The 12,912-nt window shown below is 45.2% G+C and overlaps 1 non-coding gene and 1 pseudogene across 1 annotated transcript; both read left to right on the forward strand.

Annotated features, from left to right (window-relative positions):
- The first annotated feature begins 5 nt into the window (after positions 1 to 5).
- Positions 6 to 1,517, forward strand: LOC129491641 (large ribosomal subunit protein eL32-like; annotated as a pseudogene).
- A 10,779-nt stretch (positions 1,518 to 12,296) lies between these two features.
- LOC129492370 (U6 spliceosomal RNA) lies at positions 12,297 to 12,398 on the forward strand. Its single transcript, XR_008660831.1, has one exon. It is a non-coding gene; the product is annotated as a U6 spliceosomal RNA (small nuclear RNA).
- The last annotated feature ends 514 nt before the right edge of the window (positions 12,399 to 12,912 follow it).

The following is a 12,912-nucleotide window of genomic DNA, read 5'->3' on the forward strand; positions in this document are numbered from 1 at the left end:
CTAATATGGAGAGGCAACGGGCTAGAAGAGTCCCTGTCTTGGAGCGCCCCCTACCCAGTGGAGGACCGCGGTCGGTTTTTGAGAGGGTCCTTTTAACTCTCAAAAACCTGTCTCCTCAGTGCATTTTATCTATCTATCATCTATCTATCTATCTATCTATCTATCTATCTATCTATCTATCTATCTATCTATCTATCTATCATCTATCTATCTATCTATCTATATCTTTGACATAGAGTCTTGCTCTGTCGCCTAGGCTGGGCACGATCTCGGCTCACTGCAACCTCCGCCTCCCGGATTCAAGCAATTCTCCTGTCTCAGCCTCCCCTCAGTGCACTTTTATAAACCTTCCTCAGACCCCTTGGGAAGCCCAAGATCGTCAAAAAGAGAACCAAGAAGTTTATCCGGCACCAGTCTGACTGATATGTCAAAATTAAGCGTAACTGGCGGAAACCCAGAGGTATTGACAACAGGGTTCGTAGAAGGTTCAAGGGTTAGATCTTGATGCCCAATATTGGTTATAGGAGCCACAAAAAAAACAAAGCACATGCTGCCCAGTGGCTTCCGGAAGCTCCTGGTCCACAACGTCAAGGAGCTGCAAGTGCCGCTGTTGTGCAACAAATCTTACTGTGCTGAGATCGCTCACAATGTTTCCTCCAAGAACTGCAAAGCCATCGTAGAAAAGAGCTGCCCAGCTGGCTATCGGAGTCACCAACCCCAATCCCAGGCTGCGCAGCAAAGAAAATGAGTAGACAGCTCATGTGCATGTTTTGTGTTTAAATAAAACTGTAAAAACTGCAAACAGCAACAAAAACTTTTTTTAAAAAGATAAGTGTTGGAGAGAATGTGGAGAAACGAGAACCCTCATATATTGGTGGTACAAATGTAAAATGGTGTAGCCACTTTGGAAAACAGTTTGGCAATTTTTTAAAATGTTAAACATAAATTTACCATGTGACCCAATAATTTCACTCTTAGGGATCTGCCTAAGAGAAATGAAAGCATGTATACACACAAAAACTTGCACAGGAATTTTCTTATCTGTCTCACTCATAATAGCCCAATTGGAAAAATTGGAGACAACCTAAATGTCCATTAACATGTGAATGAGTAGACAAAATATGCTACGTCCATACAATGGAATATTATTCAGAACAAACTATGGATACCAGCTACAATGTGGATGAACCTCAAAAAGAATATGCAGGCTGGGTGCTGTGCCTCACACCTGTAATCCCAGCACTTTGGGAGGCCGAGGCGGGAGGATCGCTTTAGCCCAGGAGATTGAGACCAGCTTGAGCAATGTGGCGAAACCCCTTCTCTACAAAAAATACAAAAGAAGTTAGCTGGGCGTGATGGTGCATACCTGTTGTCCCAGCTACCCCAGGAGGCTGAGGTGAGAGGATCACCTGAACCCCCGAGGTCAAGCCATAATCAAGCCACTGCACTCCAGTTGGGTGACAGAGCAGCCCTGTCTCAAAAAGAAACAACAACAAAAACAAACCAAACAAACGCCCCCCCCCCCCTTTTTTTTTTTAAGACTGGAGTCTCACTCTGTCACCCAGGCTGGAGTGCAGTGCATGATCTCGGCTCACTGCAACCTCCACCGCCCGGGTTCAAGAAATTCTCCTGCCTCAGCCTCCCGAGTAGCTGGGACTACAGGTGTGCACCACCATGCCTGCCTAATTTTTGTATTTTTAGTAGAGACAGGGTTTCATCATCTTGGCCAGGTTGGTCTCAAACTCCTGACCTCAAATGATCCACCCACCTTGGCCTCCCAAAGTGCTGGGATTACAGGCGTGAGCCACCATGCCCAGCCAAAAAAACCCTATGTTCAGTGAAATAAGCCAGACACAAGTGATTATGTATTGTATGCTTCCATTTATATGAAATATCCGGAAAAGGCCAAGCTATAAAGACAGAAAGTAGATTACTTTTTCTTCTCCCTTCCCTTCCTTTCCCTTCTCTCTCTCTCTCTCTTTCTCCCTCTCTTCCCCACCACCCCCCCGCTTTTTGACTGAGTCTTTCTCTGTTGCCCAGGCTGGAGTGAGGTGGCACAGTCTCGGCTCTCGGCTCACTGCAACCTGCACCTCCCAGGTTCAAGCGATTCTCCTGCCTCAGCTTCCCAAGTAGCTGGGATTACAGGCACCCGCTACCACACCCAGCTAATTTTTTGTATTTTTAGTAGAGATGGGGTTTCACCATGTTGGATCACCTAAGGTCGGGAGTTCGAGACCAGCCTGACCAACATGGAGAAACCCCATCGCTACTAAAAATACAAAATTAGCTGGGCGTGGTGGCGCATGCCTGTAATCCCAGCTACTCAGGAGGCTGAGGCAAGAGAATCGCTTGGACCCGGGAGGCGGAGGTTGTGGTGAGCCGAGATCGTGCCATTGCACTCCAGCCTGGACAACAAGAGCGAAACTCCATCTAAAAAAAAAAAAAGCGAATTATGTGATATGCAACATGTGCCCCAAAAAAGTTGTTTTTTTTTTTTTTTTTTTGAGACGGAGTCTTGCTCTGTCGCCCAGGCTGGAGTGCAGTGGCGCAATCTCGGCTCACTGCAAGCTCCGCCTCTCGGGTTCATGCCATTCTCCTGCCTCAGCCTCCCGAGTAGCTGGGACTACAGGCGCTCGCCACCGCGCCCAGCTAATTTTTTGTACTTTTAGTAGAGACGGGGTTTCACCGTGTTAGCCAGGATGGTCTCGATCTCCTGGCCTCGTGATCCGCCCGCCTCGGCCTCCCAAAGTGCTGGGATTACAGGCTTGAGCCACCGCGCCCGGCAAGTTGTTTTAAATGTGAAATATAATACATTACTCAGAACTCTCCAGAAAAACAGAATCAATAGGATGTGTGTATTTATTTATTATAAGCAATCGGTGTTATCATGGAGGCTCAGAAGTCCCAAGATCTGCAATTAGCAAGCTGGAGATTTAGGAGAACCGATGTGTAGTTCTAGACTAAAAGCCAGCCAGCTCAAGGTCCAAGAAGAGTCAATGTTTCAGTCCGAGTCAGAAGGCCAGAAAAGACTGCCTCAGCTTAGGCAGTTAGTCAGGAGGAGCTGCTTTTACTCAGCCTTTTTGTTTTATTCATGTCTTCAATGACTGGATGAGGCTCACCCATGTTACAAGGGTGATCTGCTTTACTCAATCTACCACTAATTAATTCTCAATCTAATTCAAATGTTAATCTCATCTGGAAACACCCTCATAAACACAACCAGAATAATTTTTTTTGTATATTTTTCTTTAGACAGAAAACTCATTTTGTCACCCAGGCTGGAGTACAGTGATGGAACTGTAGCTCAATGCAACCTCGAACTCCTGGTCTCTAGGGATCCTCCCACCTCGGCCTTCTGAGGAGCTGGGACTACAGGTGTACACCACCTTACTCAGCTTTTTTTTTTTTTTTTTTTTTTTTAGACATAGTCTTGCTGTTGCTGTTGCTGTTGTCAGCCTGGGCTGGAGTGCAATGGCACAATCTTGGCTCACTGCACCCTCCGCCTCGCAGGTTTCAGCAATTCTCCTGACTCAGCCTCCGGAGTAGCTGAGATTACAGGCACCCACCACCATGCCTAGCTAATTTTTGTATTTTTTGTAGAGACGGGGTTTCACCACGTTGGCCAGGCTGGTCTCAAACTCCTGGAACTCCTAACCTTACGTGATCCACCCACGTTGGCCTCTCAAAGTGCTGGGATTACAGGCATGAGCCACCGTGCCCAGCCAACTTTTTTTATTTTAATTTTTTTGTAGAGACTGGGTCTTGCTATGATGCCCTGGCCGGTCTTAAATTCCTGGCTTCAAGTGATCCTCCCACCTCAGCCATCCAAAGTGCTGGGATTACAGGCACAAGCTACTGTGCCCAACCTCCAGATTAATGTTTGATCAAATGTCTGGGCCCTCCATGGCCCAGTGAGGTTGACACATAAAATTAACCATTACGGGCCGGGCGCAGTGACTCACACCTATAATCCCAGCACTTTGGGAGGCCTAGGCAGGCGGATCACGAGGTCAAGAGATCGAGACCATCCTGGTAAACATGGTGAAGCCCCTCATAAAAATATAAAAATTAGCTGGGCGTGGTGGCACACACCTGTAGTCCCAGCTACTCAGGAGGCCAAGGCAGGAGAATTGCTGGAACCCGGGAGGCGGAGGTTGCAGTGAGCCAGAGATCGTGCCGCTCCACTCCAGCCTGGCAACAGAGCAAGACTCTGTCTCAAAAAAAAAAAAAAAAATTAGCTGGGCATGGTGGCACACACCTGTAGTCCCAGCTATTCAGGAGGCTGGGGTGGGAGGATCACTTGAGGCTGCATTTCGAAGCTTTGCATTGATGCTGCACCCCAGCCTCGGTGACAGAGCAAGACCCTGTCTCAAAAAGAAAAATAAAACACTAACCCCTTCCTCAGAAGAGGAGGTAAAATCCTTGAGTGATGTTTACTCTTCTTCATATCCCATAACTCAAATATTATGATGTAAAATTAATAATACTTAAAACTATGACATAAAGTTAATACATCTTATGTTACATTGTGAGGGAATAAAAGAGAAAAGAAAACGAAGATATTTGCTTGATATACACACACATAAACATATAAATAACAAAACGAGGAAATACTCATGACAATCATAGTCCTAGGTTCCATAACTGGTCACGTGGTCATAGCTGGTATTAATAGCTACCATTTTCTACTACTATCCTATATTCCCTTTGCCTTCAGCAAGCACCTTAACAGGTGTTTACCTGTTTCTTTACCTGATGGACTGACTCAAAGCTTCATTTCTGAAGGATCTGGGCCATTAGTAGTCCTGGATTGTTTTGTTCTAGTTTTCCATTGACCTTAATCACAGGTCACAGTAATACTGAGATGACCTAAGGAATCTTCCTTAGTATATCAAGGAATCTCCTTGATATACTCATACTTACCTCCATTGTGAAGTAATATTCCAATTTTTTCTTTTTTCTTTTTTGATGGAGTCTCACTCTATCACCCAGGCTGAAGTGCAATGGTGCAATCTCAGCTCACTGCAACCTTGGTCTCCTGGGTGCAAGTGATTCTCCTGCTTCAGCCTCCCGACTAGCTGGAAATAGAGGCGTGCACCACCATGCCTGGCTAATTTTTGTATTTTTATGTATTTATTTATTTTTGTTGTTGTTGTTTGTTTTTTTTGAGATGGAGTCTTGCTCTGTCGCCCAGGCTGGAGTGCAGTGGTGTGATCTTGGCTCACTGCAACCTCCGCCTCCCCAGTTCAAGGGATTCTCCTGCCTCAGCCTCCCGAGTAGCTGGGATTACAGGTGCAATGGCACGATCTCGGCTCACCGCAACCTCTGCCTCCCAGGTTCAAATGATTCTCCTGCCTCAGCCTCTTGAGTAGCTGGGATTACAGGCATGCGCCACTACGGCCGGCTAATTTTTGTATTTAGTAGAGATGGGTTTTCACCATTTTGGCCAGGCTGGTCGTGAACTCCTGACCTCAGGTGATCTGCCTGCCTTGGCCTTCCAAAGTGCTGGGATTACAGGCATGAGCCACCGTGCCCAGCCTCCAATTTTTCATTGCTAGTTAGGATCAATCACACCAGCCAGCACAGTAACTTCTTTCTTCGCCTGCCGACACAGAGCCATGAGGATCCCAAAGTGGCCAGGCTTCAGTCTATTCCATTTCAATGGAATCATTGTGTCTCCTGGTGGAAGCATTCTTCCTTTGGAGCTAAGACCTCTAGGCCAGCAGAGCATGAGACTGGAAGAACAGGAAACAAAAATGTTGCTAGTGGGGCTCTAGTGGTAATTGTGCATTGTGCCATTCCCATTTCCATCCTTTAATTCCTGGACCTATGAATCCTGGCTGTGGAAGAAGCAGCCCTATGTATTGGACACTGATTCAGAACATAGACAGTCTTCTAAAGATCCATAAAAAAAAAAAGACGAGATCCATGCTCCAGCCTTGCAAGGTGTTGTGACCTAGCTGATAGCATAAATGTGTTTTCAAAAGGTCATTCCAGGCCGGGCACGGTGGCTCACACCTGTAATCCCAGCACTTTGGGAGGCCGAGGTGGGCGGATCACCTGAGGTCAGGAGTTCGACACCAGCCTGACCAACATGGAGAAAACCCATGTCTACTAAAAATACAAAATTGGCTGGGCATGGTGGCGCGTGCCTGTAATCTCAGCTACTCAAGAAGCCGAGGCAGGAGAATCATTTGAACCCGGGAGGCAGAGGTTGCGGTGAGCCAAGATCATGCCATTGCACTCCAACATGGGCAACAAGAGCGAAACTCAGTCTCAAAAAAAAAAAAAAAAAAAAGTCATTCCATCATTCTGTCAAACTAGCTTCCAGCTGGTGGAGAACATGGTAAGACTAGTGAATTTTATAAGCAGGGGCCCATTGCCACACTTCATTTGCTGTAAAATGAATTCCCGGATCAGAAGCAATGCTGTGTGGAACACCATGAAGGTGAATGAAACGTCCTATAAATCCGTGGATGGTAGTTTTGGCAGAAGCATTGTGTATAGAGAAGACAAATCCGGATTTGCTCGTTCTCATGTTTATTTACCATTTGAACATCCTCTTTTGTGGTGTATCTAATCAAGGTTCTTGCCAATTTTTATGTTAGATTGTGTGTCTTTTACTGATTTATAGTAGTTCATTTTATACAGTATTCTGGATGTGTAAGTCTTTTATCAGTATATGTGTTTCAAATTTCTTTTCCCAGTCTATGAATTACCTTTTCACTTTATTTTTTTTTTCAAAAATTTAATTCACATACCATAATATTCAACCGTTTTTTTCACCTTTTTAATAGCGTTTTGTTTGGTTTGGGCTAATAGAATATTTAAAACTTTTAATGTAGTCAATTACATGACTGTATCAGAACAGTTCATGTACCCCATAAATATATACACCCACTATGTACCCACAAAAATTTAAAATAATAATTTTTAAATGTAGTCAAGTGTATCAGTCTTTTTCTTTAGGCTTACTATTTGGTTTTTGCATACTGTTTAAGAAGTCTTTACAAAAAAAAAGATGTCTTTTTTCTATCCTAAAGTCATGAAGGTAGGTTTCTACCTTATTTCTAGAGTCTTTATTGTTCTGCCTTTTAACATTTATATGTACAATTTACCTGGGTTGATTTTTGTTATTGTGATTTTTATATATGCCTTGGAGATACTTCCTCACTGCTCTACACTGTCGTCCCTTTTGTCATAAATCAAGTGTACATCTATGTGTGGGTTTGTGTTTGGATTTTTTATTCTATCCCATTGACCTACTTTTTTTCTTTTTTTTTTTTTTCTTTTTTTGAGACGGAGGCTTGCTCTGTCACTCAGGCTAGAATGCAATGGCGTGATCTCAGCTCACTGCAACCTCCGCCTCCTGGGTTCAAGAGATTCTTCTGCCTCAGCCTCCTGAGTAGCTGGGACTATAGGCACACGCCACCACACCCAGCTAATTTTGTATTTTTAGTAGTGATGGGGTTTCACCATGTTGGTCAGGCTGGTCTCGAACTCCTGACCTCGTGATCCGCCTGCCTGAGCCTCCCAAAGTGCTGGGATTACAGGCGTGAGCCACTGCGCCTGGCCTTTTTCTTTTCTTTTTTTTTTTTTACAGAGTATTGCTCTGTTGCCCGGGCTGGAGCACAGTGGCATGATCTTGGGTCACTGCAACCTCCACCTCCTGGGTTCAAGTGATTCTCCTGCCTCAGCCTCCTCAGTACCTGGGATTACAGGCATGCACTACCACGCTCAGCTAATTTTTGTATCCTTAGTAGAGATGGGGTTTCACCATGTTGGCCAGACTGGTCTCGAACCCCTGATCTCAAGTGATCTGCCACCTTGGCCTCCCAAAGTGCTGGGATTACAAGCATGAGCCACTGTGCCCGGCCTCTTACAAATTTTTTCTTTTTCTTTTTTTTTTTGAGACGGACTCTTGCTCTTGTCACCCAGACTGGAGTGCAATGGCGCAATCTCAACTCACTGCAACCTCCGCCTCCTGGGTTCAGGTGATTCTCCTGCCTCAGCCTCCCAACTAGCTGAGATTACAGGTGTCTGCCACCATGCCCAGGTAATTTTTTGTATTTTTAGTAGAGACAGGATTTCACTATGTTGGCCAGGTTGGTCTCAAACTCCTGACCTCAGCTGATCTGCCCGCCTCAGCCTCCCAAAGTGCTGGGATTACTTACAGGCGTGAGCCACCACCAAGCATGGTAAAGTTTTTCTTTCTTTCTTTTTTATGAGACAGAGTTTCGCTCTTGTTGCCCAGACTGGAGTGCAATGGCATGATCTCGGCTCACTGCAACCTCTGCCTCCCAGGTTCAAGTGATTCTTCTGCCTCAGCCTCCTGAGTAGCTGAGGTTACAGGTATGTACCACCATGCCCAGCTAATTTTGTATTTTTAGTAGAGACGAGGTTTCTCCATGTTGGTCAGGCTGGTGTCGCCTGGTAAAGTTTTTCTGCTAGATATCTTAAACATATTTTGTTAGAATTATTCTAAGGTACTTGATATTTTTTATTCAAATGTAAATGGTATCTTTACAAAGTTCTGTTTGTTGCGGACATATGAGAATAAAATTGGCCAGGTGCAGTGGCTCACGCCTGTATTCCCAGTACTTTCGGAGGCTGAGGCAGGCGGATCACCTGAGGTCAGGAGTTTGAGATCAGCCTGACCAACATGGTGAAACCCAGTCTTTACTAAAAATACAAAAATTAGCCAGGTGTGGTGGCAAGCACCTGTAATCCCAGCTACTAGGGAGCCTGAGGCAGGAGAATTGCTTGAATCCCGGACACAAAGGTTGCAATGAGCCGAGATCGTGGTGCCATTGCACTCCAGACTGGATGACAGAGACTCTGTCTCAAAAAAAAAAAAAAGAATAAAATTGAAGCCAGCCAATGAATCTACCTACCTGAATGTGTCTCTGCAGAAATTTTTGTTTATTTATTTTATTGTTTTGAGATAAGGTCTTGCTATCATCCAGGCTGGAGTGCAGTGGCATGATCACAGCTCACTAACATCTAACTTCTGGGCTCAAGAGATCCTCCCGCTTCAGCCTCCCAAGTAGCTAGGACTGTAGACTTGAACCTAAAAATATTTTTTAATTGGCTAATTAGAAAAAAAAATATTTTTTAGAGATAAGGTCTCACTATGTTGCCCAGGTTGGGAACCCTTGGTCTCAAGCGATCGTCCCGCCTAGGCCTCCTGAAGTGCTGGGAGAATATGTGTGAGCCATTGTGCCTACCCCTCTTTCTTATAATGTCTTTATGGGATTTAATATCAAGATTATGTTTGTCTAATAAAATGAATTGAAGAGAGTAGCCTTTCTTTTCTTTTCTGTCTTCTTCTTCTTTGTTTTTATTTTTGTTTTTCTTTTTGAGACAGTCTCACTCTGTCACCCAGACTGGAGTGCAATGGCACAATCACGGCTCACTGCAGCCTCAACCTCCCCTACTCAGGCACTCCTCCCACCTCAAGCCTCCCAAGTAGCTGGGACTACAGGTGCATGCCACCTTGCCTGCCTAGTTTTTTGTATTTTTTTGTAGAGATGAGGTTTCACCATGTTGCCCAGGCTGGTCTCAAATTCCTGGGCTCAAGTGATCCACCTGCCTTGGCCTCCCAAAGAGCTGGTATTACAGGCATGAGCCGCTGGGCCCAGCTGTTTATTTCTATTATTTGCAAGCATTTCTGTCCAGTTGGCATTATTTCTTCCTTAAATGTTTGGTAGAATCCACTGGTGCCACATCTGGGCCTGGGATTTGATGTGTGTGAATTTAAAAAATAACAGCTGTATTGAGACATAATTCACATACCAAGCAATTCACCCATTTAAAATGTACGATTCCTGAACTTGTCTCAGAGGCATGAAAAAAATGTACAATTTCATGATTTTTAGTTATTCCCACACTTGTGCAACCATCACCACAACCAAATTTACAACATTTAGAACATTTTCAAATTTAGAACATAAAGAAATCTTAGCCATTAGCAGTCAGTCATTCCTTCTTCTGTGGGAATTTTTTTTTTTTTTTGAGACAGAGTCTCACTCTTTCACAAAGGCTATTAAATCTATAATTAAAATATCTTAATATTAAAATATTAATATATACATTAAAAATATTCCCGGCCAGGCACAGTGGCTCACAGCTGTAATCCCAGCCTTAGCCTGCCTTAGCCTCCCGAGTAGATGGGATTACAGGCCTGCACCACCACGCCTGGCTAATTTTTGTATTTTTTAGTAGAGATGGGGTTTCACCGTTTTGGCCAGGCTGGTCTCAAACTCTTGACCTCAGGTGATCCACCCACCTCAGCCTCCCAAAGTGCTGGGATTACAGGCATCAGCCACCACGCCTGGCCGCTTGAAAATTGTAAGCCTAGGCCACAGGAGGAGGCTGAGGCGGGTGGATCACTTGAGGTCAGGAGTTTGAGACTAGCCTGGCCAACATGGTGAAACTGTGTCTCTACTAAAAACACAAAAAATTAGCTGAGAGTGGTGGCAGGCACCTGCAGTCCCAGCTACTGGGGAGGCTGAGGCAGGAGAATTGCTTAAACCTGGGAGGCGGAGGTTGTAGTGAGCTGAGATTGCACCACTGCACTCCAGCCGGGGTAACAGAGCGAGACCCCATCTCAAAAAAAAAAAAAAAAAATATATATATATATATATATATATATATATATTTTTTTTTTTTTAAATTAAGCATTTTCTCCTTCCTTCATGGTCAAACCCAAGTGCCCGCATTTCAGGATTAGCTCTTCCCTGAGAGGTCTGCTCCACAGAATCAATGCCACCAAACAATGAGGTGCTGACTGGTACCAAACAATGATGAGGTGCTGTTTGTGGCACCATGCTGGGAACAGAGACACAGAAAGGATGTAAGTGGATGGGGCACTGAATCCTGGCTCTATAGAACCCTAAGATTTAGCACCAGGTCAGAGACAAGCCTTTGAACAAGGTTAAATTCTGAATTTCTATCTTCATCTGCAAAGTGGGGTGAGTAATCCCTTCGTATTTTTCAGGATTGGAGTGGGCCAAATGAGAAAATGTGTGTAAAAACACCTTGAAAATTGTTGTTTTTGTTTTTGTTTTTTTGAGACAGAGTCTCTGTCACCCAGGCTGGAGTGCAGTGGCACGATCTGGGCTCACTGCAACCTCCGCCTCCCCAGTTCAAGTGATTCTCCTGCCTTAGCCTCCCAAGTAGATGGGATTACAGGCCTGCACCACCACGCCTGGCTAATTTTTGTATTTTTTAGTAGAGATGGGGTTTCACCGTTTTGGCCAGGCTGGTCTCAAACTCTTGACCTCAGGTGATCCACCCACCTCAGCCTCCCAAAGTGCTGGGATTACAGGCATCAGCCACCGCGCCTGGCCGCTTGAAAATTGTAAGCCTAGGCCACAGGAGGAAACCCTGTCTTTACAAAAAGCACAAAAAATTAGCCAGGCATAGGGGCGTGCCTCTGTAGTCCCAGCCCCTTGGGAGGCTGAGGTGGGAGAATCACCTGAGCCTGGGAGGTCCATGCTGCAGTGAACCATGATAGCGCCACTGCACTCCAGTCTGGGTGATACAGTGAGACCCTGTCTTTAAAAAAAGGAAGTGGCCAGGTGCAGTGGCTCCTGCCTGTAATCCTAGCACTTTGGAAGGCTGAGGCAGGAGGATCACAAGGTCAGGAGTTCGAGACCAGTCTGGCCAACGTAGTGAAACCCCATCTCTACTAAAAATACAAAAATTATCCGGGCATGGTGGCACGTGCCTGTTGTCCCAGCTACTCGGGAGGCTAAGGAGAATCACTTGAATCCTGGAGGTGGAGGTTGCAGTGAGCCAAGATCACGCCACTGACTGCACTCCAGCTTGGGCAACAGAGTGAGACTTTGTCTCAAAAAAAAAAAAGAAAAGAGGCCAGGTGCGGAGGCTCATGCCTGTAATCCCAGCACTTTGGGAGGCCAAGGCGGGTGGATCACTTGGGGTCAGGAGTTCAAGACCAGCCTGGCCAGCATGGTGAAACCCTGTCTCTACTAAAAATGTGAAAATTAGCTGGGTGTGGTGGCACACACTGGTAATCCCAGTTACTTGGCAGGCTGAGGCAGGAGAATCGCTTGAACCTGGGAGGCAGAGGTGGTGGTTGCAGTGAGCTGAGATTGCACCACAGCACTCCAGCCTGGGTGACAGAGCGAGACTGTCTCAAAAAAAGAAAGGAGACAGAGAGGGAAAGAGAAAGAGAAAAAGAAAGAGAGAGAGAGGAAGGAAGGAAGGAAGGAAGGAAGGAAGGAAGGAAGGAAAGAAGGAAGGAAGGGAAGGAGAAAGAAAATTGTAAAGCAGTGCTCACTTGGGCAGCACATATTCTAAAATTGGAATGATACAGAGATTAGCATGGTCCCTGCACAAGGATGACATGATTTTAAAAGTTCTACCAAGTATGCCAGGTGTGGTGGCTCACGCCTGTAATCCCAGCACTTTGGGAGGCCAAGGCGGGTGGATCACCTGAGGTCAGGAGTTTGAGACCAGCCTGGCCAACATGGTGAAACCCTGTCTCTACTAAAAATACAAAAATTAGTCGAGTGTGGTGGCATGTGCCTGTAGTCCCAGCTACTCGGGAGGCTGAGGCAGGAGAATCACTTGAACTCAGGAGGCAGAGGTTGCAGTAAGCTGAGAAAAAAAATTCTAAATTATTTTTAAGGTATTATTATTGAAGAGCTGGCGATTGATTCAGCAGAGGAAAAATACAGAAATAACAGAAATCGTTACTAAAGATACACAAGCATGTACAACCATAACTACATCTTTGAGCACTCACTATGTGCTAAGCACTGTATTAAGTGCTGTATATGAATCACCCCTCCTTGATTTTTACAATAACCCTGTGGAGTGCTGCTATTATTTTTATTTTACAGATAAGAAAAGTGATGCTTAGAGGGGCTAAGTCACTCACTCAAA

The sequence above is a fragment of the Symphalangus syndactylus genome, chromosome 10, assembly GCF_028878055.3.
Source record: "Symphalangus syndactylus isolate Jambi chromosome 10, NHGRI_mSymSyn1-v2.1_pri, whole genome shotgun sequence".
Lineage (NCBI taxonomy): Eukaryota > Metazoa > Chordata > Mammalia > Primates > Hylobatidae > Symphalangus > Symphalangus syndactylus.